The sequence below is a fragment of the Ceratotherium simum genome, unplaced genomic scaffold (assembly GCF_057802395.1).
Source record: "Ceratotherium simum simum isolate JZ-2026a unplaced genomic scaffold, ASM5780239v1 HiC_scaffold_43, whole genome shotgun sequence".
Lineage (NCBI taxonomy): Eukaryota > Metazoa > Chordata > Mammalia > Perissodactyla > Rhinocerotidae > Ceratotherium > Ceratotherium simum.
Genome location: NW_028261259.1, coordinates 7,078,410 through 7,102,022, shown reverse-complemented (window position 1 = coordinate 7,102,022; position 23,613 = coordinate 7,078,410). Strand labels below are relative to the sequence as shown.

General features: G+C 40.1%; 1 protein-coding gene and 1 pseudogene across 10 annotated transcripts in view; one reads left to right on the top strand and one right to left on the bottom strand.

The window, feature by feature from the left end:
- The window catches only part of LOC147911501 (vomeronasal type-2 receptor 116-like), a 28,090-nt pseudogene extending 5,837 nt beyond the window's left edge, over positions 1 to 22,253 (bottom strand).
- LOC147911499 (ral guanine nucleotide dissociation stimulator-like) overlaps positions 1 to 23,613 on the top strand; it is a 260,781-nt gene that overhangs the window by 118,341 nt on the left and 118,827 nt on the right. The window lies entirely within an intron of this gene.

Below are 23,613 nucleotides of genomic sequence, written 5' to 3'. Positions count from 1 at the left end.
ATCATTTCAGTAGCCATGTGTTTTCTTGCTTAGTTCCCTCTGGTCCATTCGCCAACCAGGAACCAGGGTGATCCTTTTACAATGTAAGCACCATGACCTCTAATGGATCCCTAAAAGAGATTTTGGAGGTAGACTGCTTGGGTACCAGCTGTGTGACCTTGGTCAATTATATAACCTCTAATATTCCTCATCCATACAATAGGGGTTAATAGTATTGTCTCCATAGCAACGTTGTGAGGATTAAATGAGGGACTACATATCAGATGCTTAGAGTGCCTGGCACATGGGAAGGCAACATGAAAAATTTAACTGTAATTATAACCAAATTAAATATTGTGATGGCCTATTAATTAAGTTGAACCATATGAAATTTCTAATATTCAACCATTTTGACCCATTTTATTGTTGAATAAATGACAAAAGTCAGTCTAGGTATGTTGCGTAGAGTCAAAAAGGATTGGATAAATGAAAATATTATTAGAAAAAATAAGCTGAAATAGATTGCTTTGCAATTTACAAAGCAGTTTCTCATACTTTGCTTCATTTAATCTCTATAGAATACTTTTCAGTGTATTAACACCACTGTCTCTGAAGGAGTAACTGACTTGCCCCAAATCACACCACATTAAATAACACAATTAGAGTGGAAAGATCATTTCGAGTATAAATCCCATATGATATTTTGTTTCCCCTTCATAATATCATCCGTCCTCTCAAGAAAGTGATGAAATAATGCTGATTCATAGGAACTTAGTCTTAAAGAGACGTACTCTCAGATGATAAACACTATGTCTTTGAAACAGGGGTGTTGCGAGAAGAAACTTGGTACCCATGCATTCTGTGTTTTCAAGTCCATGCTTAGAGTTCTGGGAAACAGTCAAAGAAGAGAAAGGGTGAAAAATAGTCCAGAATGAAAAAAGGTTGACATATATGACTTTATTGATCACCTCAAGATTCTCTTTTTGTTTATGGTCTGTGTCACCCTACGAGAATACAAATGCTCTTAGGGTAGATCACTGCTAACTTGAAGCAAGGGGTAGGCGCTGAGTAAATATTTATTAAAGGAATGAAAGTGGCCTTGAATACATCTGCTCTTTACTCACCAGAGAACAGTCCCATTCCAGGCAAATGGCATCATTAGCAAAATTTTAAAAATCATATCCTTATTAGCTCGTAATCATGGATTCAAGGCTCCCATTTGTTTCATACATGTAAGTACAGAAGATTTCTGGTGTATTAAGGAATGTTTCCACAGCCTCACTGTAAAATAAAGCAAGACATTTTGGCCCATTAATTGTTGGTTCCAGCAGGGCCCATCTCTATACTTACCTCTAAACAATTAACTATAGATTTGTTATCCCAATGAACAGCGATTTGGTATGGAACCTGTTTTATCAGTGTCATGCAAAAGTAGACATTTGATATGTCTTTAAGTGGTGATATGGATAATAATGTTGACGCAGAGGAAGACAACTAAAATTATATCTGGTCTTTGTCAAGGGCATGTGGGTGAAGGGTATCTTGGAGTCACTGGATTTCAGAAATCAAAAAGACTCGTCCAACTCTTCATGTTACAGGTGAAGAAAATGAGGTCTAAAGAAGTTGAGAGATTTGACCAAGACTAATTCCTGGGACTAGAGAGAGATCCTCTGATTCTCAGCTGGCCTCATTGTAATAACATCTCCAGCTCCAAACAGCCTAGAGAAGCAAGTCTGTTGATTTCCAGCTAGCAATGATTCCCCTTCACGTTTTCACGTTCTCTCTCTTCGATGCCTGCTCTGCCCTGACAAGGAATTTATCTGATGTTTACACTACACTTAAGAAGAGGAAAATGCTCCTGGCAAACACTAGTGTGATTCAGTCTGGCACTGGAGAGCACAGTCATGAAAAAATGAGAATCAAAAGAATAAGAGGTAAATAATACTAGAGAAGAAGAGAAATTCTATTATTTTAGTGGAACATAACTTAAAAGTTTAGAACTGGTAAATAAGTGCAGTAATGTGAAAGGAAGCTAGATTCCTATATGAAACATCAAAAATACTGTTACATGAGCAAGAATTCGTTTAAACATGTAAATAATCATTCCGTTCAAAAGAGCAATGAATTATTTAAGATAAGTAGTTAAATAATTGGAACTGCACATTAGTTATATGAAGAAGATTATAGAGAGATACAAAGTGTGTAAAAGCTCTGATTAAATGGAGAGATATGCTATAATTGTGACTGAAAACAGTGTTTCAAAGATATCAGTTTTCCAAACATTATTCAGATTCCATATTCTTCAAATCAACTTTTAAAATGATGCTATATTTGTTTTATAGACTAAATCATATCCATTTGTAAAATAAAACACTTGACCATCAACTAACATTATTCACAAGTAAATCATTCCAAATGGATTATAGGACTACAATTAAAAGTAAAAATCCCCCATGTATAACAGTGGTGGCTGACAATATAGAAGAATATCCATAATCTTAAAATTAGTGAAGATATTCTTAATATATATGCTTAAACATGTCTGGTTGAAAAGAAGAAGGAGAAAAAGGAAAATGGAACGTGATATGGTCTCTGATTTTCTTTCAGAGACTTAATCTAGAGAAGGATATTCCAGTCTACAATATTGGATAAAGAAATAGAAAGGTGTGATAATTACACAAATAATGAGAAGACATATATAAATGGTAGCATAAGGTATCAGTTAGCTTCTGCTGTATAAAAAACCATCCTAAAATTTGGTGGCTGCAAATAAGAATAGTTTATTTTTTCTCAAGATTCTGTGGGTTAACTGGGCAGTTATATTTATCTGGACCTATTGGTGGCTCAGCTGGGATTGGATAGTCTAGGATGGCCTTACTCACATATCTGATTGTTGACTTGAAGTCACCTGGAGTGAGGGAGATATGTAGTCTATCTAGACTCATTCACATATTGATGGCCTCAGGCTTCCCAAGGGCAGCCAGAGAAGGAAAAGTGACAACAATGAGCAAGTGTTTTTCAAGCCTTTGCTCATGTCATTTGCTAATGTCCCATTGGCCAAAGTAAGTTACAAGGCCAAGTCTACCCAGAGTCAACGTGGGATGCTATGACCAAACAGACAGAGGGAGAGGACTAATATGTGGCCGTTTTTGCAATCTCTCCCACATAATTTTAGAGGAGAATTAGTATGAATGTTTTTGTATTTGTTCATTTGAATGCCAGAGGAAGATTGTACAAAGCCAAAAGAAACGTAAAGCAAAGAGTTAACTGGAGATGTAAGGTAAGTTTAGTTGATACTTAAAGTGGGTCTGGAAAAATGTGGTAGTTTTGTTGTCAAGTGAAAGCGAGTTCTTGTGACCTATGAAAATAACTTACATTTCGATTATTTTCTACCTGAATGTGTTTTATTCATTAACACTTTTGATGTGTTTCTCTCTGGCCTTAGGAAAATAACGTAGCACTTGGTAGCAAAGATGCAGCCTAATAGCCCCACACTTGAGGCCAAGATGGAGAAGACCACCACGGCCACCATGCCCTTGGCGTTGGTGCTGTGGTAGACGGGGAGGAAGGTGACCCAGACACTGCAGAACACCAGCATGCTGAACGTCAGGTACTTGGCTTCATTAAAGGTGCCAGGCAGGTTCCAGGCCAGGAAAGCCACAGTGAAGCTGCCCAGGGCCAAGAAGCCCAGGTGTCCCAGGACACAGTAGTAGGCAGTGACCGAGCCCTTGTTGCACACGATGAAGATGTGGCGGTGTTCAGAGTGTGCGTCTGTGTCAATGAAGGGAGGAGAGGTTCCCAGCCAGATTCCACAGAGACTAAGCTTGATAAAGGAGCAAATGGGAATGATGAAGTTAGGTGCCCCTGACACCAACCACTGCCTCATCCTTCTCCCTGGTGCAGTGACCTTGAAGGCCACAACCACAATCATATTTTTGGCCAAGACATTGGAAAAAGCCACAATAAAGACAACTCCAAAGGCAGGTAGCTGTGTTGGGACGACTAATGAAGTGTAAGGAGCATAGGAATCAGAGGGTGAGGGAGATGAGCAGGATGTAGCTGAGAGTCTGATTATTGGCCTTGACTATGGGAGTGTCTTGGTGCTTCACAAAGACCCCCAGGACCACATCTGTGAGGACAAAGAAGCACAGAGCTGTGCAGGCCAGGGCCATCCCCAAGGGGTCCTCATAAGCCAGAAAGATCACAGTATTTTGGAGGCAGGGATCTTGCTCTCTCGGCCTAATGATGATCTGGACACTTCACACAATGATCCATATCTGGGGAGAGATGCAAAGTGTCCTCAGCCCAGGTTCAGTCACTCTCTCTTATTCGCATGCTGCCAAATAAGGCATTGGGTAAGTTTAGAAAATTGTCTTCCTTTGTTGCTCCATGCACCAAATAACAGAATACTCTGCAGAGAACCGTTCCCAGTTAATAGTGCCCATCTTCTTTATGGTAAAGTAAACAAAGCTATTATGCTTCTCAGTATTTTTCTTGCATAATCATGAAAGCACTTTTTTCTCAGCAGAAAACCAAAAGTGCTCCCTGTCTCTCTGAGCTATACCCCTGTAAGCTATGGCCTAGATTTACTCATTCAATGAGCAAGCAGTTATAGGAAAACCTCCATGAGGCAGATAATATGCTACATTCTAATGAAACAGAGATGACCAAGTCATAGACCTCACTCCTAGGGAGTTTCAAAATGAGACCCTTTCTACCATCTAAAATGATCTCCAGTACATTTCATCTTGCTTTCACTTCCACCACTTCGGTTAAGATTTTAGTCACTTCTCTCCTATGTTATCATAAGATCTTTTTACTCTGGTTCCCTGCCCTTGTCCTGCATCACAAATGATACTTCTACATGTAAGTGGAATCATGTTTAGCCTCCATTAAAAAATCCGACAAACTCTTAGGAAGACCAAAAAGACTGTATAACCTTGGTCTTGCCTACCTCTACTACCTCTGCTCTGATTTTTAAGATTCCCAAATCTTCCTGTGGTTCTGAAAGTGTTCCGTGCCCACTCATCCCTGCAGGTATAAATACATGTTTCTACTTCTACAGGGGCATTGCTCCTTCCTCTTTACGTCCCTTTAAATTTTCTCACTTTTCATGTTTAGAACTACAATCTGCCTGATAATGATTTCTGTGGATGGTGTGAGGTAGGGTTGGCGAGTCACTGTCTTCTCCATGAAGACAGCCAATTTACCCAACATGGTTTATTGAAAAGTCTTTCATTTTCCCACTCCTCCTCAGTGTTTCCTTGTAAATCAGACGTCTATACGTGAGTCCCTATATGAGCAGCTTGTATCTGAACTTACCATTTGGTTCCGTTGATTTTCTTGTTTATCCTCTTGATGAACCTCCTCTATTGTGACGCTATAATACTTGACGTGAGGTAGAGTAAGTACTCCCACTCTATGCTTTTCTTCAAGATTTTCTTAAAGTTTTTCTTTTATTGATTCCATAAGAATTGTATCAATTGTAATTTCCAAAGAACGGCTCAGCATTTTAGCTGCAATTTTGTGGATGCTGTAGATTAATTTGGACAGTTTTGATATCTGTTGACTTTGAGTCTGTTCAGTCACGAACTCGGTTTATCCCTCCAATTCTTTCAGTCTTCCTCTATTTTTCTAAATGCCGTTCTGCAAATTTATGGACAGAAATCTTTTGAAAGTCTCATTAAAGTTATTTCTAGGTACTTCATACTTTAAGATGTTGTAAATGTCATTTTTTAAAATTTAAATTTTGGATGCCTTATGACGGATAGATGGAAGCAAAATTTTCTATATTAACCTTGTATTCAGCCACCACTAAACTCAATAAATACATTAATTTACATGGGTTTGACATTTATACCATAATATCATCTGAAGATAACATCAATTTTACTTCTTCCTTTGAAGTAAATTATTCCTTTTATTTCTTTTCCTGCCAATATTGTATCAAGCAGGACCTCCAGTGTAACGTCTAATAGAGGCAGTGATGTTGAACATTCTTCTCTTATCCTTCCTTTCAACAGTGCACCTTAAAGTTCCATTCTGTGACTACTGTGTATGGGAGTAAGAGAGTTTCCTTCTGTTCCTGATTTGGTAAGGGTTGTTCTGTTGTTGTTTGTTTTAAAATATGAATAGGTGTTTAATTTTACTAGTTTTGCTTACAGTTATTGCGATTATTATTTCTCTTTTTTCAGAGATTATTGTACTGAATTACATTGCATGAACCTAATTTCGTCATGACATGTCCTTCTTATAAAATATAGCTAGATTTGGAACATTGATTTGATTTAATTTTTTTTTAGGATAAATTAATTTAATCCAAGAAAGAGAGTGGCCTGTAATTTCCTTTCCTGCAATGAATTTGTTAGATTTTGGTACCAATGTTAAGCTAGTCTCTCATAGTGAGTCAAAAAGTTTTCTGTTTTTCCTATTGTCTGGAAGAGTTTGAGTAGATGTATATTATTTCTTTCTTGAATATTTGGGAAGATTCATCAGCTTTGTACCAAATAAATAGCCTACAATAAAATTTTGTAGAAATGTTTTAAAGTATGGTCTCAATTTCTCTAATAGGTATGGCAATATTCAGATTTTTCATTTTTTCGTGAGACGGTTTGGTAACTTTTATTTGCCTGGAAATTTGTGAGTTTCCTCTAAATTTTCATTGTATCAACATGATGTTATTTATGTTTTCTTCATATTAAAAATTTTCCATATGATATGCACAGATTACTCCTTTTCAGCCTTGGTATGTTTTTGTTGCAATTTTTCTCTTTTTTTGAACACTAGTACTAGGATTTTATTGAGCATATTTTTCATTTATTAGAATCTAATTTAGTTTTATTTATCCTTTTGATGTTTGTCTTTTATTTTGTTAACACTTCCTCTAATATTTATCATTTTGTGTTTTCTATTTTCCCTGTTTAATTTTCTGCTCTTTTTCTAGCTTGTGATGAATGCTTACAACTTAGAAATTAGGAATCAGAGGCTGAGGGAGATGAGCAGCATGTAGCTGAGAGTCCGATTATTGGCATTGACTATGGGAGTGTCTTGGTGCTTCACATAGACCCCCGGACCACAGCTGTGAGGACAGAAAAGCACAGAGCTATGCAGGCCAGGGGCATGCCAAAGAGGTCCTCATAAGCCAGAGGGGTCACAGCTTTTTTGAGGCAGCAATCACACCCTTTGTTAGCATACTGATGATCTGGACACTTCACACACTGATCCATGTCTGGGGAGAGATGCAAAGTGTCCTCAGCCCAGGTTCAGTCATTCTCTCTCATTCACATGCCCTCAAAGAAGGCATTGGGTATGTTTAGTCAATTGTCTTCCTTTGTTGCTCCAGGCACCAAATAACAAAATGCTCTGCAGAGAAGCATTCCTAGTTAATACTGCCCATCTTATTTATGGTTAAGTAAACAAAGCTATTATCCTTCTCAGTATTTATCTTGCATATTCATGAAAGCACTTTTTCTCAGCAGAAAACCAAATGTCCCCCCTGTCTCTCTGAGCTATACCCCTGTAAGCTATGGCCTAGATTTACTCGTTCAATGAGCAAGAAATTATTGGAAAACCTCCATGAGCCAGATAATATGATACATTCTAGGGAAACAGAGATGACTAAGTCATAGACCTCACTCCTCGGGAGTTTCAAAATGAGACCCTTTCTACCATCTAAAATGATCTCCAAAACATTTCATCTTGATTTCACTTCCACCACTTCTGTTAAGATTTTAGTCACTTCTCACCTATGTTATCATAAGATCCTTTTACTCTGGTTCCCTGCCCTTGTCCTGCATCACAAGTGATACTTCTACATGTAAGTGGGATCATGTTTACCCTCCATTAAAAAATCCGACAAACTCTTAGGAAGACCAAAAAGACTGTATAACCTTGGTCTTGCCTACCTCTACTACCTGTGCTCTGATTTTTAAGATTCCCAAATATTCATGTTGTTCTGAAACTGTTCCGTGCCCACTCATCCCTGCAGGTAGCAATACATGCTTTTTCCTTCTACAGGGGCATTGCTCCTTCCTCTTTACGTCCCTTTAAATTCTCTCACTTTTCATGTTAGAACTACAATATGCCTGATAACATTTTCTGTGAATGATGTGAGGTAGGGTTGGCGAGTCATTGTCTTCTTCATGAAGACAGCCAATTTACCCAACATGGTTTATTGAAAAGGCTTTCATTTTCCCACTCCTCCTCAGTGTTTCCTTGTAAATCAGACGTCTATACGTGAGTCCCTATATGAGCAGCTTGTATCTGAACTTACCATTTGGTTCCGTTGATTTTCTTGTTTATCCTCTTGATGAACCTCCTCTATTGTGATGCTATAATACTTGATGTCAGGTAGAGTAAGTCCTCCCGCTCTATTCATTGTCTTCAAGATTTTCTTACCTAAATTTTTCCTTTATCATTTCCATACGAATTGTATCAATTGTAATTTCCACAGAACGGGTCATCATTTTAGCTGCAATTTTGTGGAAGCTGTAGATTAACTTGGATAGTTTTGATATCTGTAGAATTTTGAGTCTGTTCAGTCACGAATTTGATTTATCCCTCCACTTCTTTCAGTCTTCCTCCATTTTTATAAATGCTGTTCTATAAATTTATGGACAGAAATCTTTTGAAAGTCTCAAAGTTATTTCTAGGTACTTCATACTTTAAGATGTTGTAAATGTCATTTTTTAAATTTTAAATTTTGAATGCTTATGACGGGTAGATGGAAGCAAAACTTTCTATATTAACCTTGTATTCAGCCACCAATAAACTCAGTTAATACCTTAATTTATATGGTTTTTACATTTATACCATAATTACATTTGAAGATAACATCAATTTTACTTCTTCCTTTGAAGTAAATTATTCATTTCTTTTCCTGGCAATATTGTATCATGCAAGACCTCCAGCCTAAAGGCTTATACAGGCAGTGATGTTTTACATTTTTCTCTTATCCTTGCTTTCAACAGTGCACCATAAATTTCCATTCTGTGAATACTGTGTATGGGAGTAAGAGAGTTTCCTTCTGTTCCTGATTTGGTAAGTGTTGTTTCTGTTGTTGTTGTTTGTTTTAAAATATGAATAGGTGTTTAATTTTACTAGTTTTTCTTACAGTTATTGAGGTTATTATTTCTCTTTTTTCAGAGATTAGTGTACTGAATTACATTGCATGAACCTAATTTGGTCATGATATGTCCTTTTTATAAAATATGGCTAGATTTGGAACCTTGATTTGATTTGATTTTTTTTTTAGTATAAATGAATTTACTCCAAGAAAGAGAGTGACCTGTAATTTCCTTTCCTGCAATGATTTTGTTAGATTTTGTGACCAATGTTAATCTCGTCTCTCAAAGTGAGTCAAAAGTTTTCAGTTTTTCCTATTCTCTGAGTCAAGATTTTGACTAGATGTATATTATTATTTTGTTGAATATTTGGGCAGATTCATCAGCTTTGTACCAAATAAATAGCTTACAATAAAGTTTTGTAGAAATGTTTTAAAGGATGGTCTCAATTTCTGTAATAGGTATGACAATATTCAGATTTTTCATATTTTCTTGAGGCAGTTTGGTAACTCATATTTGCCTAGAAATTTGTGAATTTCCTCTAAATATTCATTGTATCAACATGATGTTATTTATGTTTCCTTCATGTTAAAAAATTTCCATATGATCTGCACAGATTACTCCCTTTTCAGCCTTGGTATTATTTTGTTGCAATTTTTCTCTATTTTTTGAACACTAGTACTAGGATTTTATTGAGCATATTTGTCATTTATTAGAATCTAATTTAGTTTTATTTATCCTTTTGATGTTTGTCTTTTATTTTGTTAACACTTCCTCTAATATTTATCATTTTGTGTTTTCTATTTTCCCTGTTTAATTTTCTGCTCTTTTTCTAGTTTATGATGAATGCTTAGAACTTAGAAACTCAACCTTTCTTTATTTAAAAATACACTATAATATATAAATATATATAATATAGGATTATACATTTCTCTTTAAGGATAGATTTACTTCCACCCCATAAGATATGATGAATAGTATTTTTAATTGGAAATACATTCTAATTTCCATCATAGTTTACTCATTAATCATCGGTTGTTTACAAGTGTATTTATTAATCTCCAAGCATGTAGGAATTGAAGTTAGTGGATGTAGTGTTCTTTAGATGTGCATATGGAACATATACCCAAACTTACCACACACCAAATGTGCACGTGGAAGCTTTATCCAAATTGACGATATGCCAGACTATATCATCAATCTCAGTACATTTCAAAAAAATTGAAATTATACAAAAGATGTTGTGAAATTAAGCTTCAGATCAATCACAAAAATAAAATTAGATAATGCCAACATTGAGGGGATTCCAGCATTGCACCGTTTAATATCATAAATCTGAGTAATTCCAAGATGTTAATTATTGTATGAAAAATCTTCAGTGTTGGTTTTCTGTCCCTCTTCTACTTCATGACCCAACTCTCAAACCCACATTGTCTGTGTTCTAGTCATGTTGAACCTTTTCTCAGCTCCCTAGAATATTAAATGCAGGGCTAATTTGCCAGTTTCTGCCATTTCTAAGAAGTCCACCAAGAATTTAATCCGCCTTCATTAGTCTGATATAATACTAATGCTACTGCCTCTATGAAGAAGTCCATGACACTTCCCTCCCCACAAACATATGTACTATCACTTATTTCATCCCATGGGTCTCTGCGTACCTATATTGCAGCCCTATGTCACCACCTTGAATTCACATCAGTGCATGTTGTCTCCCCTACTCACCTGTGAACTCGAGGAGATCAGAAACCAAGCTGAACCATAAGCTCATTGTACACCATGGAAATACTTACTTCTTAAATCAAACACAACCTTTCTGAGCTCCTGCTCTGTGCCAAGAACAGCACCAGACGCTGGAAAAATAAGGATTTGTTCAATGTGATCTAAATGTAGCTTTAAAGAAGATGAAAAGTAAGGACTTACAAGACCATGTGTTAGATTCCATGAGAGAGATTTAAGTTAGTTACTGTGGAGTGGTCGTAAAGGGTTTCCTTAGGATCATCATGCCTGCAATGATGCTAAAATGAGACAAGCTAGCTTGTTCAAGGTAGAGAGAGAGAGCATCATTTTTGGAGGAAATATTATTGGCTACAAAATTTAAATTACTGAATGGAGGAAGGCAACATTTTGACCCTGCAGTCTTCACCAGAGCTTTTCCGTTTCTTTGGGAGAACCGTGCATACAAAAGAGAGGTGGAGAGCCAGCCCTGATAGCCTAGTGGTGAAAGTTCAGTGTTCACCACTTCGGTGGCCCATGCTGGTTTCCTGGTCATGGAACCACACCATCTCTCTGTGAATTGCCATGCTGTGCTGGTGGCTCACATAGAAGAACTAGAATGATTTACAACTAGGATATACAGCTATGTACTACAGTTTTGAGGACAATAATAAAAGAGCAAGATTGGCAACAGATGTTAGTTAGCTCAGGACAAATGTTTCCCTTCAAAAAAAAAAAAAGAAGTGGAGAATGGCGCTGCAAGGCATATACTCACCTATCTCATTGGAAATCACATTCTCTGGGATGGGAATGCAAGCAAAACAATAGGCAGCATTGCTCTCTTGAGGGCTCTTCCTGAATCCCGGACTACAACTCTCACTGCATACAGAGTGTGGAGTTTGGAGAAAATCAGATAACACTTGGTAACAGCTGTGACTTTTACCTAATTTTCAAGTAACTAGAGTGTTTTAGAGTATTGGGCCTTAGCAAACTTAATCTTGAAATATCTAAATCCAATTCATTGTTTGGACGCCATGCTTTTTGTATGATATAAAACACTGGTACACCTCAGAAATACTGTGAGTTTGTTTCCAGAGCAAAGCAATAAATCCAATATTGCAATAAAGTGAGTCACACCAATTTTTTAATGAACTAGCGCATAAAAAAGTTATGTTTACACTATACTGTAGTGTACTAAGTGTGCAGTAACATTATCTCTAGAAAACATGTACATAACTTAATTTTTTAAAAAAAATTATTCGTGAAAATTACTAACCACTTTCTGAACCTTCAGCAACTTGCAATATTTTGCTTATGAAGGTCTTGCTTCCATCTTGGATTGTTGGTAAATGAAAAAATTACTTCAGTTGGAAGTGAATTGTTAAATTCCCATATGTGGCCCTTTATGAAGCTCTGAGGGGACACAAAACCCAAACAAGATTTTGGTTATTCATGTGTGGTGTAAGTATTTGTGATTGGGTTCAACCCACCTCAGTAATTCCCGTGTCCCACTCAATCACCTCCTCAGATAAAGACAATTCTTGACCACGTGGAGCATGTTGGGAATATTCTCTTACTTTCATCTTAAGTCCAAAACCTTCGGGAAAATTCCAAAAGTTGAGAATGGTTTACTCTGAATCTGATTTCCCTTCATCAGCCAAATTCAGTGAGTCACCAGCAGGAATGTTAAATTCTATGTTCCTCAGAAAGGGGTGCAGCTAAAAGAGACACATCATACTATGGTGAAGTGGGCCCGGGTGTTAAAAAGAAAAACCCTGAATTGGGGACAGTCTTTCATTGTCTGTAATCCTTGCTTCATAATGTACCTTTATTACAAGTATCCAATGAAGTAAAGCAAATGAAATCATATGGAGAACTAAAATATCATAATGTTTCTAATATATCAGTTAGTTTCAAGAGAAAATGCCTAAAGACAAGAATATCAAGATGATCAGTGGTGATAGGAGTCAGACAAATCTCGAGTACAAAGTCCAATCTAGCCACCCTCATGCACTCTCTGAATTTTCCCAGACCATCAATCTGCAAAATGATGTTAGCAATACCTAAAGCTTTGCAGAATTAAATGAGATCATTTATGTAAAGTATTGACTATGATGGTCAGCACCAGATAGGCACATAAAGGACAAATTCTCCTCTTCTTGTCATTGAGGAGCTTCATGGGAGAAGAGAGGATATTCCCTATTGAAACATTAGGCAGGCAGGATGTTGGGATCCTTTGTAACACAAAGCATTGATATTGACTCATAGCTCACTTCCTCGTTGCCACTAGAACCTTCTTGTAGATGACTTACTACCCAGGACTAGATATACCTCCTAGAGAGTGAAACAAGTATAGAAACTCTTGTGCTTTTCTTGGAGAAAGAATCCTAACTGCTTGGTTTGAGCACCTGTGGAACCATAAGAAAGTCACTTTTACGAGTGTACGTTCTATTAAGTCGAAGAGAATTTACCTGCCAGGGACAAAACACCAGACCTTCCCCATTTCGCATTGACTGCATTTCTGCATGTTGAAGAAGCAGATTGAGAAGATTCCAGACCACAGCATACACAGCATTTTACATAATGTAACTCCATTCACTCATGCTTGTGTCAAAAATCTGCCAAGGCAGCCATCTTAAGATGTCATTAGGTGGACAATTCTCCAGTGTTTTACGGTAAGACTCAGAAATCGTGCAAGGAATAAAGGGAAACCACAACATAGTGAGGTAAATGTCTTCTGGATATTTGGAAGGGTTAACTGTCTGGATAAAATTTGCAAAGCCAGGGACCTAACTACGATGGTGTGAAAAAATGAGAGTCCCATACAATGAGTCAAGGATGAAATATCTCTCACTGTGAATAAAATCCCACTCTGACGTCGTGACCCAGACTTTCCATATCACTAAATACTCCCAAGTAGAAAAGCTCAAGCTTACGAGAGAGTCGGAATCACCATAAATGATAACCACACTCCCTTCTGTTTCCTATACTTGCAAATCGTATGGCCATGTCCTTGAGTAATATGAGCTTTCAGTCACAGGAATCATTTCCACAAAGGCTGCACAGTTCCATTCCGGTCCATCTCTCCTCTCAATTCTGAGAGAAACTCAACTCCTTCCTTGTCTTCCAAGATGACCAGCCCCACCCAGATCCAACTGAAATGAAGCAGCAAAAAGTCCATGCCAATGGCTAGAGATGTGTCCCTGGGGGCCGTCTAATAGAGAGATGGAAACTGCTCATCATCATTCAGGGTAAGATCAAAAGGACCACAGGTAAGCTAAAAGGAAAAGACAATTGGAAGCAATATGAGGCAGGGGATTGGCAAAAATCACGCTCTCAGTCCTGAAGGCTGTTCAGCAACACCTGGAGTGGTAGAAGGGGACAAATGCTCATTTCATTTTCTAATCATTTTGCACTCCCTGAAAGCTTTCTATAAAATAAGAGCAGTCAGAGTTCCAGGAAACTGCTTTGTCTCCTTCCCCCTCAACCTTCTCTCTACTCCAAATAAAGGAAATGTCATACTTCATCGAGGTCCTGTATACGGAACCTTTGAGATCATATCCTTTGAGAGATGCACAAACGCAGTCTCCTCCTCTCTTCCTTTTTTAGCCCCTGAGAATGGCACCAAAGAAGACGTGGTTTCATCTCTCCCCATCCCACCCAGTCTTACCTGTGGAAATTTGTACAGTTCCAGCAGTGTTCCAATCTGGGCAGAAATTGCCCAGGTCCTTCCTGTAAGGACCGCTAGAGACTTACTCTCTCTCCTGCAGTTGTAATTAGGGATGTCCTTCCCAACCCTGAGAGCCAAATCAGGGAACTCTCCAATGTCCTCCTTTCACTGGGCAGGGCATTATAGAGATCAAATCTCAGGGACACGTTGGGCAAGATATGAGGTTTCCTGTTGATTTCCTCAATGGCAAAATCCAAGGACAGAACATACTCGTAGTTCTTGTACTGAAACCTGCATAGAGGGATAAGGATCCTTAGGGAAAATACTCAAAATGATTTCCTTCAAATGCAATACAATGACTTTATTAAAATAAATTTGCTATTGACTCGAATGTCTGTGATAACAGATGGCACTCCTGAAGCCTTAGAATTTATAACTAAAGAAAATAACATGACTCCAGCTGTGGAACATCCTTACTGAATTCCACACTCATGAAAGAAACTGGTTAAATACACAGAAGAAAGTACAATGAATGGAAAAACAGATCACATTCAGAGTAGACTTGTAAATGGCTCTTTGGTTCAGGATCCAAAATGCTTGTTTATATGAGCACACCATTAAATCCTTCCTAGAAGAGCAACAATATTAGCATGATATTGGAGAAAGCCCTGGGCAGGAAGAATAATTGCAACTGAAATGTACATGACATGCATAGACGCATGACATGTGCACGATGAGAATGGTGCAACAGAAGGCTCTCAATCAAATTGCCTAACCTCTGTCCCCTCAAACCTGTGCGTCTGCCACCATCAAAACCAGGAAACTAAGGTGAACTTCAGAGATCCATTGAAGGAGGAATCATCAACAGGCAGGAACAATTGAAAGAATCTAGAAGGACTGAAAGGACTAGCAACACTTAAGAATCTAAGAGAGAGAGCATTGTAAAGTTTAAAAAGCTTCTCATCCATTTCTTATTTTAAAAATATAAAATTAAAATTAATCATTAACATCTTTAACGGTACCTATTCCTGATAGCCCATATTGTCTTCATCTTTTCTACAGACTTTCTAAACACAAATAACACCTAAGCCAAAGAAAATTCTCTGCATTTCTATTGCCTGGGATTTGTAATAGCATCAAGAATAAAATGGAGCACTCACTTGTACTTATTTCAAGTGTTCTATTATTTGAGGATTGATTAGTACCCTACTTCTTGCTCACTGCTTGTTAATGCTCCCCGTGTCCCTGTGAAGAATAGGCGTTCTTCACTTGTTGGGTATACGGTTCGATGTGTATCCATTAAATCCAACTTGCTAATTTGTTTTTCAAACACTCTATTATTAGATATATGTTATTCTTTGTCTCAGAGGAAAGTTGAAATTATTCACTATAATGATATATTATGTCTACCTCTCCTCTTCCTCTGCCTCCTTCTCCTGTACTTCCTCCTCCTCCTCCGACTTTTTCTTCTTGTCTTCTCCTTCTTCTCCTCTTACTTCTCCTCCTTCCTTTCCTGGTTGAGGTTATATTATCTTCACATGACATCGTGTGTAGTATAACGACTATATCTTCATGATAAGTTGAACTTATATACCATTGGTGATTAACCACTTAATTCCTAATGATGCTTTTTTCCTCATCTGTTTTATCTCATATTATTATAGCTACCCTGGCTTGATTTTTGATTGATATTTTCCTAGCATACCTTCATATCTTCTATTCTGTTTTGAATTTCTAGTTTTCCATGTTTTTTAGTTTTCACAAGTCTTGTAAACAAAATACAGCTAAATTTATCATTGTCACATCAAATTTAACAATATGAATTTTACTCGAGAATTTATTCCATTTACATTTCTTGTGATTATTTATATCCTTCTTTTGCTCCCACTATCTATATGTTTTCCCTCTTTTTTTCCACAAATTTTATTATGTTATTTCCCTTTAAAATTTATTGATTTATACTTGTTTTCCATATTCTATTGTATCTCCTCTATTTGGGTGAGAGTTATATTCTCTACTTCTATTTTACCACCAGCCCACATTGCCTGAAGTGGATATAGTTTCTCATCTCCTGAGAAGTTTAGAGACCCTTTAACTTTCAGTTTTACCCTCATGACTCACTTGTTTTTGTTGTACAGTACTTTATTTCTCCTTTTTCTTTACTCTCTCTCATCATCTCCATATCTAAATTATCTTTCATGTTTTTTAGTTCCTTGTCTTTCTATGCTGTATTCTATTTCCTTCAGAATTCAAATTTGGTTTTCTATTCTCTCTTCTGTTGTAGGACCCATCTATGAAGTTTTAAAACTCAACAGTTATGTATTTTTAATCTTTTAAAGTTCTATAAGGCCCTCTGCCAAATATGTCATATCATTTCTAGAGTCTCCTGTTTGATTTTGTTATTCTATTTTTTGTTGTTCCATTTCTTATACACAGTTATTTTATATCTTGAAGTTGGTAAGTCTAATAGTGAAGGTTTTAGTGTTTAAATCTATAGTTTTACATTTAATTTCCTTATGTCTTATGACTCTTATCGACAATGGCATGTATTCCTTATTTGTTTGGAGAACTTTGATTATGAGCTCATATTTGTCTGATTTTAATGTGTACAGAATGTAAGGCTTTAGTTTAGATTCTTTCCTCCAGAGAAGTATGTCACTGGTTTCTGCTCACAGTCATGTGAGATGACACCAAGCTAAGTGCCTTTTTTTTGTGACTCACAACTAATCTGTGACTCGTAGATTCATTCCCTCAAGTCACTGGTGACTCAAAGACAAATCCTTTCGTTAGGGGATCATACTGGCCTTTGACCACTGGGTGAATCCAAATGTTTCTAGTGCTTACAATTTCCTTCTTCTGTCCTTTGAGACTTGGCTTACATCATGTGAACTCAAGAATGCAATAACATTATATTTTATGGAAGATAGTGTTATGTGGAGGGAAACCCCTTTGAAGTATATAGTCCTCCATACTCCTAGTATTTCATTCTTTTGGATACTTCTTTGCATTTCTTTCTTTTAATAAAAATTCTTTCTTTAACTTGAAAAGAAAATAAATTTTAAAATCAAACGTGTGAGCTTGGGGGTATAGAAATAATTTACACGCTATTCAACAAAATAAGTTTAAGATATAGAAAATTTTACAGTACTGTATGTATGAATTAGGTACATTTAACTGAAACTAAGAACCTCTATTTAGAACACATTTAATCAAATTTTAGGAGAAGAATCATTGAGATGCACACTCCAGGAACATTCTGTTTCTGTGAGGTGCACACATACTACACATATACCTGATCGTCATGTGACTAGCCATGATATGGCCAACTTTAGTTCAACTTAGTTCAGGTGTGATAGGATCAATTAAACTTGAAGAAGGGAGAGTGTCCAGAATGTCCAGAAGCCCCATGTGTTTCCAATATTAGAGCATTAAATACTGAGAACAAGGAAGCATGGTGCAGGTGTTGTATAAGTAAATTGCAGGTGTTGTATAAGTAAATTTCAATGTCTAAAGAGCAGAGAACAGCATCCACATTAAACTTATTGCAGATTGTGTCACATTTTAAAAATAAAGCACTCCTTTCAGAAGAAAAATGAAGAACGTTTTTGTGTCAGTTGGGGCCTCCAAATGCTGAGGTGGAGTTAGGAGTACAAGAAGATTATTGTGGCATAACACCTGTGAAAAATCAAAGGATTGGGTAGGGACAGCCTGCACACTCAGATATGGATTTTACTGCTTCTGAAATGAAAAAAATAAGGAATGTTAGGCAGAGGAGCTTTGAATCACAATTGGGAGATGCTAGTCTCCACCCGAGACCTACTGAATCAGAATGTTTGGGATGGGGTACAGCAAACCTTCTGTGTTTTAACAAGCCTTCCAGATAATTCAGATCCATAATCAATTTTGAGGTTGACAGGTTTCAAAAAAAAGCACTATACCAAAGAAGTGAACACTGAAAAATTAAAACAATTGTCTCAGTACTTTGTGTTAATGTGATTTTAAAAAATGCAAAACACAAACTACTTTAAAGAATGTGCATAAAATTTAAAACCATCTTGAACCAAGAGCTTAATCTATACTGGATTAGGAGAAAAGAGACACTGGATTTGGAGAAAAAGAAAAGAAGTAAAATACTAATTAATTTTTCATCTAACATTGAGGAGGCAGTGAGGCAAGACTTCAGATTCTGGGTTCTTCTTATTTCTCAAATTAAAAATATTGTAAAATAAGGGCCAGCCTGGTGGCATAGTGGTTAAGTTTGAACGCTCTGCTTTGGTGGTCTAGGGTTCGTGGCTAGATAAGGAAAATTACTTTAAATGGAGCAAAGCAAGGAAAAAAGAAAAAAAGCAAAGTATAAAATTTAAAAATAGAACCACAGAGATAATGCTACATATAGCAGTTATACTATACTGAAGTTACTTAAATCACTTTTTCAATATTGTATGTTACTCTACATTCCACGAAGACATAGGAAACTAACACTGAACATAGATGCTGAAAGAAAGGGGATTCTCAGTGATATTCCATACACGTGCTCACAAAAGTAAAGCCACAACGAATATGAAACTTATATATATGAATGTTTATAATGGTAAACATATCTGAAGGCAAAATATTTAGGGACTAAAAGGTGGTTAGCAGTCAAAATGTATATGTTCAATTATAGTATCATATATTTGAAAAAGGATTTTAAAAATATGAAGTAAAGTGAACCTAACTACAACCAAAGTAAGAGTATTCAATTAACTTTTCAGTATTTGTCCAAAAAAAGTCAATCTAGGAATCATATATATTGTTAATCTTGATTTATCATTAAATATGTTTGGAGCATACACACACACGTGCCCGCATATAAATATCAAACTTCCTACTCCAAAGCAAAGAAAGCATATTATTATAAAATTAGGTCCTATCCTTGTCCAGCAAGAAATTTTGACATAGCAATCTATTCTTGAAGCCACCAGAAGAGAGATAGATGGCCAACCACAGACATTCAGACTCAGTAGCTCATGAGAGGAACGGGCAGATTTGAAATCCAGTTCATTAACCAACTTGCACGCAAAAATGTTCATTAACTGCCAACATATCTTAAACAAATCAGACAATTTATAAGCCAATAAAGACTCTCATGAATAACTGTTTGGTCAAGCAGGAAATCAAACCAATGATTAGAAAGGAGTGGTGATGGTTTGTAATTGGTATTTGAGTGGTGAACACGATGTAATCTATGCAGAAATAGAAGCATAATGATATACACCTAAAATTTATACAATGTTGTAAACCAATGTTACTGCAATAAACAAAAATTTAAAAAAATAAATAAGTAAATGAAGGATTAGAGAGGAGCCCTGGGGAGTGAGGAGAGAGAAAGGAAGAAGATAAGAAAACTGTCTGCTCTGTGAGAAAATATCTGAGCAAGGGAGGGGGAGAGAGAGGGGGAGGAAACGGGGAGAGAGAATCCCCCTCTGCCCTTTCCCTGCAGGTTCTTAGGGCTGGCCAAATCCTTAACAAGAGAGGTTGGCTGGAGAAAATCAGACACAGCTGAAGAACATGTGTCCATGGGAGAAACCCGGGAAACTGAGTCAATCCACACAATAGCAGAGATTCTCAACTTGCATCCTCTGCTGAGCTAACGACAAAGGTGGATGTCATGTGTGGGCCTGTGGAATGGGAGAGGGTATGAAGATGATTGTTATGCAGAGACACAGATAAAGGTTTGTCCAACCCGTTTCCCAGGCACTAGGGTCAGGTCCGGAAGGGATGGCACAGAGGTGACCAGGAACCTGCCTCTCTGTGGCTGGGCTGGCCCCAGGGCAGACGTGGGGGTGATGGGTGGAAGTATGATGGGGTGTGTGTTGGCACCAGACAGCGGTGGAGGCAGAGACTCGGAGGTCAGAGATCTCTCTCTCTCTCTGCCTTTCTCTCTCTCTCTGTCTCTGTCTCTCTCCCTTGGGGACATGTGGAGTGTAAGGTGGTGCCACCTGCCCACTTTGCCTACCACTCCCATGGGCCCTTCTTTCTCTGGCCACTCTGGGAGCCCTGCGGGCTTGCGTTCAACCCCCCACACCCCCGCACAAGACAAGGGCGCATGCGTGACCACCGGGGCCTAGGGCTGCCCTCAGGGGTCCTCAGTGAAGACCCCGCCCTCACTCCAGGCTCTGATCGGCTGGCGCCACCTAGCTGCAGCTGTTCCATCGCCACCTTACTTGACTTGGCTTCAGCTGTTGTCTCCCTCCCCTCCCCCACTCCCACTCAGCTTGAAGGCCGCTTCTCTGCCTTGGGAGCATTGCTCTGGCCCTGAGGGCCACAGGTGTACTGGGCTTCAAGCTCAAGGCTCTGACTGGTCCAGCTGGTACTTCCTGGGGCTCATTTCTTTCGGGAAAGACAAAGCCATGGCCTCACAACACGCCTGCACTTTGCGACTGGTGCCAGGCCAGGTGTAGGAAAGGCTCTGTGGAGTAAGAAGTGTCGAGACAGGCAGATGGCACCACAGGGATTGGGGGCCAGGGCCTAACTGACCAAGCCCTTCCAGCCACAGGTCCCAGCCTCCTCCCTGGAGTCAGGAATGCCTGATCTTCCTAGTGCCCATGCCATGGTTCCGGGGAGAAATCCGCCATGGAGGGCACGGAGGAGGCCCTCTGCCTGAGGTACCAGGTGTCTCACCAGGGCCACTGCAAGCCTGGCTCGGCTTGCCTGCTTTCTCCAAAGGAGGCTGGCCAACCAACCGAACCTGGCACCTGGGCCAGGCCCCTTCCAAGGGGAGGAGTTCTGGAGGATATAGCCCTGGGGACGGGTGCCAAGTCTCCTGGGGCGTGTGCTGGGACCCCGTCAGAGGAGGAAGCCGCCTGGCAAGCGGTGTGCCAGACCTGAGGTCTGGAGGCCTCCCACAGCCAGGTCCCTGTCCTGCCCAGGCCTCCTGAGGGAGGACGATGGTCACGGCAGTAGCTAGTGGGGGGGGGCTGGTGCCGAGCCTGCCCTTGGATGCCCAGGGAGAGGGTGCCGGGGGATGGGCTGCCCCTGCCAGGTCTCAGGGACCGACCCAGCTCGGGGCTGTCGGAGGCAGAGAGAGAATCGCTCTCCGCCCTTTGCCTTCTGGTTCTTATGGTTGGCCAAATCATTAACAAGACAGGTTGTCTGGAGAAAATCAGACCCAGCTGAAGAACATGTGTCCAAGGGGGAAACCTGGGAAACTGAGTCTCCCCACACAATAGCAGAGACTCCCGTCTTGCATCCTCTCCCGAGCTAATGACAATGGTGGATGTCAAGGGTGGGCCTGTGGAATGGGAGATGGGAGGAAGTCTATTGTCATGCAGAGGGACACGTAAAGACTTGTCTGAAACTTTTCCCCTGAACTGGGGTCAGGTCCGGAAGGGATGTCACAGAGATGACCAGCAACCGGCCTCTCTGTGGTGGGGCTGTCCCCGGGGCAGACGTGGGGGTGATGGGTGGAAGTGGGATTGCGTGTGAGTTGGCACCAGCCAGCGGTGGAGGCAGAGACTCAGAGGTCAGGAATATCTCTCTGTCTCTCTGCATTTCTCTCTCTGTCTCTGTCTCTGTCTCTGTCTCTCTCTCTCTCTTTCTCCCACGGGGACTTGAAGAGAGTAAGGTGGCACCTCCTTCCCACCTCGACTACCTCTCCCATGGGTCCTTCTTGCTTTGGCCGCTCTGGGAGCCCTGCAGGCTTGGGTTCAATGCCCCACACTCCTGCACAAGCCAAGGTGCATGTGTGACCGCCAGCGCCTAGGGCTGACCTCGGGGGTCCTCAGTGAAGGCCCTGCCATCCCTCCAGGCTCTGACCGGCTGGCGCCACCCAGCTGCAGCTGTTCCATCGCTGCCCTTCTTGACTTGGTTTCAGCTGTTGTTTCCCTCCCATCCCCCACTTGCAATCAGCTGGCCGGCCGCTTCTCTTCTTTGGAAGCAGTGGTCTGGACTTGGTGGCCAAAGGCCGACTAGGGTGTCAGGTCAAGGCTCTGCCTCAGCCAGCTGCTTTTTGCTGGGTCTCATTTCTTCCTGGAAAGGCAAAACCACGGCCTCACCCCATGCCCAAACTTCTCGACCCCAACCAAGTGGAGGAATGTCTCTGTGGAATCAGAAGGGCTCAGACAGGCTTATGGCCAAGCAGTGAGTTTGGCCCCAGCAGGCCGCCAGCTTGGGGAACCGCTGCCACACAGTCAGGCCCTTTCGGTGACGGGTCCCAGCATCATCTCTGGAGTCGGGAAGGCCTGTCCTTCTTAGTGCCCAGGCCACGGCTCTGAGGAGAAATCCTCGATGGAGGTCACGTGTGAGGCCCTCGGCCTGAGGGCGGTGGTGCCACGCCGGGGGCGACTGGAAGGCTGGCTCGGCTCGCCTGCTTTGTCCAAAGGAGGCTGTCCAACCAGCCCAACCGGCCACCTGGGCCAGGCCCCTTTCAAGTGGACAAGATCCGGGGGAAAGGGCCCTGGTGCCTGCCGCCAAGTCTCCTGGGGCGTGTGCTGGGCCCCCTCAAAGGAGGAAGCAACCCAGCAACTTGTGTGCCAGACCTTAGATCTGGCGGCCTGACACACCCAGCTCCCTTCCCTGCCCAACCCAAGCCTAGCTCCATCGACTCCACGGAGGACGATGGTGTTGGCAGTGCGAGCGGAGATAGTCGTTAGAGAATTCACTTGGAGTTGTAGTCAAAGAGCATCACATAAGAGCACTGAGCTTGGGCTCTGCGATTTATCTGCTTTGTGCAGAGTCCTGTGACTCTTTGGCTCCCCTCCTGGCTCCCTCCATAGTTGGCACTGTCTGCACGGAGGAGCCCAGCTCATTACAATCGAATTGTTGAAGTCTCTAGAAGCCGGCTGAAGGATAAGACTGGCCAGAAAGGACATCAGCAAGCAGTGTGCTCCAAAAGTGGGTGGCAGAATCACTCAGAAGAAGAAAAAAACCTTTCCGTTTAAACTGTTTTCTATTTATCTTCTCTCCCTTTCTTTTCCTTTCCTTGGATGGCACAAAGCCTATCCACCCCCCATGGTGGTTGTTTTTCTCCTCATAGCCCCAGGACAGAGCTGTATCTCTTAGTTGTAGGTCAACCCATGGGGGTTCTGTTCCTGGAGTCCCATGGCAGTTTATTCATATCTCTTTCATTCAAATTATTTCTGTAGTGTAATTTATCTGTTTAGACATATCTGTCTTCCTCGCAGACCCCCAACATTGCAAGACCTTTGG